General features: G+C 50.6%; 1 protein-coding gene across 1 annotated transcript in view; it reads right to left on the bottom strand.

The window, feature by feature from the left end:
• Positions 1 to 5,120, bottom strand: part of MICU3 (mitochondrial calcium uptake family member 3) — a 119,423-nt gene extending 114,303 nt beyond the window's left edge. Inside the window, exon 1 of the mRNA XM_019526257.1 lies at positions 5,097 to 5,120. The gene's annotated coding sequence lies outside the window, so the exon portion shown is untranslated. The remainder of the gene's footprint in view (positions 1 to 5,096) is intronic.
• Positions 5,121 to 5,126: the final 6 nt, after the last annotated feature.

The raw sequence follows: 5,126 nt of genomic DNA, 5'->3' as shown, positions 1-5,126 counted from the left end.
CGCCAGGCACGGGGCGGGCAAAGAGCCGCTTTTCCCTGCACTCAGCACCAGCTTATAACCCAGCCCCACTGCCAACCTGGGCCTCACGCAGGCTCCAGGCTCACCTGTCAGGGCTGCGCGTAGGCACAGCAGCTGCAGTGCCAGGCAGTGTTGGCTGCTGCTGCCTGCCCAGAGCTTGCATGCTGGGCAGCCCGCAGGTGGCGGTGGCAAACACTGCCTGGCGCAGCAAGTGGGGGTGCTGCAGCTGCTGCTGTGGCGCAGCCCCGACGGGTGAGAGCAGAGCCGGCGTGGGGCCCACGTTGGCAGTGGGGCCGGATTACAAGCTGGTGCTGAGCACCGGGGTGGAAAAGCGGCACCTCGTGCACCCTGTGCCCAACGCTCCACGCTGCAGCCGCTCACAGCCCGCCTGGGGCTGCCTGTGCCTGCTCAGGACAGCACCACACAGGCTGCAAGTGGCTGCAGCAGGGAGCGCCGGCCATGGGGCGGGGGAGGGGCTGCGTTCCTTTGCACTGGGAAGGAGCCCGGAGAAAATCTGAGCACGGGGGTGGGGGGGAAGCAGCCTCTCCCCCGCCCCGTGCCCAATGCCCCACGGGGCTGTCTGGAGCAGGCACAGGCAGCCCCAGGCATTGGGCGTTGGGCACAGGGCGGGGGAGGAGCCGCCCTTCCCCAACCCTGCGCTCAGCTTTTCCCTGAGCTCCTTCCCTGCCTGGGGTCATCCCCTGCACTTCCCCCACCTTCCACCTTTACCTGTGGTTCCGGCACCGGGGCAGCCATGTGGTCCCAGGCCAGAAGCCCCATGGGGCTTCTGGGGCAAGGCGGGCCCTGCTGTTGTGGGAACCCGCCAGACTTCCCTGGGTCCTACTGCCCTTGGTTCCTGTCATTTTTTACAGGAACCAAGGGCAGATAAATATTAATTTTCTAAATCTTGTAGGGGCCCCACAGACCGGATAGAATGGCCTCGCTGGCTGGATCTGGCCCGCAGGCCATATTTTGCCCACCCCTGCTCCAGAGTGTCTACAACTCCACCCACCTTGGTGTCATCAAAAAATTTTCTAAGTGCGTACTGATCCCATCGTCCAAATCATTAATGAAGATACTAAACAATACTGGACCCAGGTCAGACACCTAGAGAAGGCTACTTGATACTTCCTCCCCACTAAATATTGGGCCATTGATGTCCACTCATTGAGTATGATGATCCAAGCAGTTATGTATCTATCTAACCTTAGTACTTCTGCCTAGTCTGTATTTCCTTCATTTGCTAATGGGAATGTCATAGCACACAGTGTTGGAAGCCTTGCGAAAGACAAGATATATCACATCCACTGCTCTCCTTCCATCCACAGAGTCTGTTACCTTATCACAGAAGGAAATCAGGTTGGTCAGACATGACTTGCTCTTGATGAATCCCCCCAACATCCACATCACCACTGGGTGCTTCACAATAGATTTCTTCAGGACCTGCTCCATGTTCTTTCCAGGTATCGAGGTTAAGCTACCTGGTCTCTAATTCACCAGGTCTCCCTTGTTCCTTTCTTAAAGACGTGCATCATATTTGCCCTTTTTCAATCATCCAGGACCTCACCTAACCTCCATGAGTTCTCAAAGAGGATAGCTTACGGCTCTAAAATTACCTCAGGCAATTCCTTCCGTATCCTAGGGTGCATTCCATATCTGGTCCTGCTGATTTAAAAGCATCTATCTTCTCTAATCCCTAATTTGTTCTTTTACTATTCTTGGCTGTTTGTCTCCTTCTGTATCTTTGCTGTCATCTGATAGCAGCCCCTATTTGTGAAGACTGAGGTAAGAGACATTCAGTACCCAAGCCTTCTCTGCATTATTTGGAACTAGGTTCCCTTCTGCATTCTGTAGGAAATCTATGGTTTCTTTGGTCTTCCCCTTACTTTTGACATATTTGTAGAATCCCTTTAATTACCTTTTATGTCCCCTGCCAGTTGCATCTCAAATTGTGCCTTGGCTTTCCTAATTTTTTACCTGCACGCCCGTAAGATACTCCTATGCTCTTTCCTAGTACTATGACCAACTTTCTACTTTTCCTAGGATTCCTTTGTGAGTTTCAACTCATTGAAGAGATTTCTGTCTAGCCAGGCTGGCCTCCTGTTACACTTCCCATTCTTCTGTTGCATCTGGATAGCTTGTTCCTACACTCTTAAAAGGGCCTCCTTAAAGTACAGCCAGCTCTCTTGGACTCTTTCCACCTTCCCTCAGGCTTGCTTCCCAGGGGATTCTGCCCACCGATTCCCTGAGTTTGTTATAGTCTGCCTTTCTGAAATCTAGTGTCCTTATTCTGCTGCTCTTTCCTTCCTTCTGTTAGGATCTTAAACTCTATCACATCATGATCACTGTCACCCAAGCTACCTTCCACCTTCACATTCTCAACCAATCCTTCCCTGTTTGTGAGCAGCAAGTTGAGTAGACCTTTCTTCCAAGTTGACCATCTGTACAAAAAAATTATCCCCAGCAGACAAAGAATTTGCTGGACTGCTTGTGCACTGCTGTGTTTCTCTCCCAGCAGATGTTCTGATAATTAAAATCCTCCATCAGAACCAGGTGTCCTTTACCTCCACCTCCTCCTTAGGAGTTTGGCAGCTAAATTCTATATAAATTATCTCTGTTCCACCCCAGTTGAGGAGCCAAACAAGACTTAATTGCTGCCCTTAATGTTCTTTTAATATAGTATCTTTCTGTATATGAAACATTATTACAGTTTGAGTTATACCTCATTAAATCTGGTGGGTACAACAACTGCCTATTAGTCAAAATAAATATGAAAAAGCAAATCAATTTCTTTATAAAATACCTAACTGAATAAATAGTGGGCCTTTGTGCAAAATAATCAGGCCACTTTCACCACTGATTTTCATGAGGTCTTGGTGTATAACAACATAGTTTGTTGCTTAATCATGCTTACTGATTAAGTTTTATATTTTAAAAACACAATATAATGGTTTGTCTTTATACAGCACTATGTCTTTATGTCATTACTAGTCAATTGATGGGGGGCAGGAGGGGAGCACTGCCACCTACCACCCGGTGTCGCTGCCACCTCCTAGAAGCTGTGGGGGGGAAGCTTGCCTCGCCATCCCCCTCAGCCAGCACCCTGCACTACTGCTGCCTCCAGAGAACAGGGCTGGGGGTGAGGACAGCCCCCCCCAGCCTGTCCCCTCCATCCCTGCCATCATGGCGGCACTCTACCACACTGCCTCTTGTCTGGAATGCTCTTGGAGCACTCTGACTGGTTGTTTCAGTAACCAATCAGAGCGCTCCAAGATCATTACAGACACCCAGCCCTTTATTATATTAGATACAGCAAACATATTGCTGTGTAACATTTTTTCCATATCATAGGACATTATGCTTCAGGATTCAACTATAGCGTACTCCATTTAAGTGCGTAGCCTGAGGACTGCAAATAACCTGTGCGCTTACCTGGAGAATGACATTATCTAAATTTAACATAAACAATCAAAATCCATTAAGTATGCAGGGATGTCAGCACATTATCAGCCCTGAAAATGACTAGCGTTCTCTTCACTGTCAAGGCTTCTAATGGTCAAGGACAGGTACTGGAAGCCTTGAAAATGGAGGTACTGGTAGGTGTCAGGGCTGCTAATACTGCAGCTCTGACTACTGTCTACTTAAGGAACACCCTGTACAGCAAGGGATGCTGACCTCTGGCACAGGTGCCACAAATGGCATGGGAAGCCTGTGTGTGTGGCATGTGGCAGACGGGAAGGGACAGGCAGCGTGGTGTCAGATAGGACAGGAAACAGAAAGCTGAGCATAAGATCAGGCAGGGAGCATGAGGCAGGGAGGAGAAAACAGAGCAGCAGCTGGGCAGAGAGAACAAGGCAGGGAGCAGAAAGCTGAACAACAGATTGGATTTTGGGAGAGGAATAGGAGTGGCACTCAGGAAAGGTGGAGGGCTAATTTCTGACCCTCTTGTTAAGCAAGTTGGCCCCCACTGGGGTATAGGAGTGTCAGTGTGGTATTATCAGCCCTAAAACTGTCAAGCTCCTAACTCCTGGCATTTTCAGGGTTTCTAGCAGTCATTGTCTGGGCTGATATTAGAAAAACATTAAAAATGAGGGCAGACAGCAGCTGTGAGACTGACAGTCCTTTGACAGCAGCTTTCCCTTAATTGTTTCTGAAGCGGTTAAAGGGAGGACCTGAGAGTTAGAGAGTTGACAGTTAGCATGCAGTTAGAAATGAGAGGGTGAGGCTGAAAGATGCTACACGCTGATGCAGTTTATAAACTTAACAGCATGAAATCCATTGCAAATGAAGCAATAACAAACACTGTGATGCACTATGTGATGCAGTTAAGAGATTTATCAGAGCAGGAAGCAGACAGCAGAGCAGCAGATCAGGCAGGGGAAAGAGTGGTCTTTGGGAAGCACACACAGCTGATTTGTGGCATATCTGTCAAAATGGTACTGCTGCGGTATTACACACAGAAGTCTAGTATGCCGCATTTGACATTACCGTACACTTAGCCATTAAACGTATGGGTAGAACATCACCAAGTGACCTGCTCAACGCAAGTGCAATACACCCAATGCCTTCCTATGCACCATATTATAATCTGGCCCTTCTCCAACACAAGAAATCCTTCAGTCAAAACAGTGCCTTAGATCCACTACGAAGGAAAGCATGGGTGCTTGCCTCAGGCCTTTGAGGATCCCCTTGGATCAAAATTGACCCGTCAGCCAGTGGGCCGAGTTAGGCTCTCCTGATGGGGAAAACGAGGCTAAACACATGCAGCCGGCTTCACATGGCCACGACAGGGCTGGGATCCACTGGGTGTTTGCCTACCAGGCACGAATTACCCCTGGTCGTTACCAGGCAGGGCAGCGTGCTCCCCATCGCCTGGGCCGCTACAGACCGCACCACGCCAGTGAAACCGGCTGCAGCTTTAGCCCCACAGGCCTTGCCGCGGGGGCCAGGCCGAGGCTCCCCTGGCAGGTGGGTGCCCGACAGGCGGAGGCCGGCTGCAGATGCACCAGTGCAGGAGCCGGGGAGCAGCAGCCCCCGGGAGAGCGGCTCCCCCCGCCCGGGGCGGCGCACGCACCTACCGTGTGCCCGGCCGCGGCCGCCACGGGCCC

The sequence above is a fragment of the Gavialis gangeticus genome, unplaced genomic scaffold (genome assembly GCF_001723915.1).
Source record: "Gavialis gangeticus isolate Ggan-Ray unplaced genomic scaffold, GavGan_comp1, whole genome shotgun sequence".
Classification (NCBI taxonomy): domain Eukaryota; kingdom Metazoa; phylum Chordata; order Crocodylia; family Gavialidae; genus Gavialis; species Gavialis gangeticus.
Note: the sequence above shows the minus strand (reverse complement) of the source record. Positions and strands in the feature narration are given on the sequence as shown.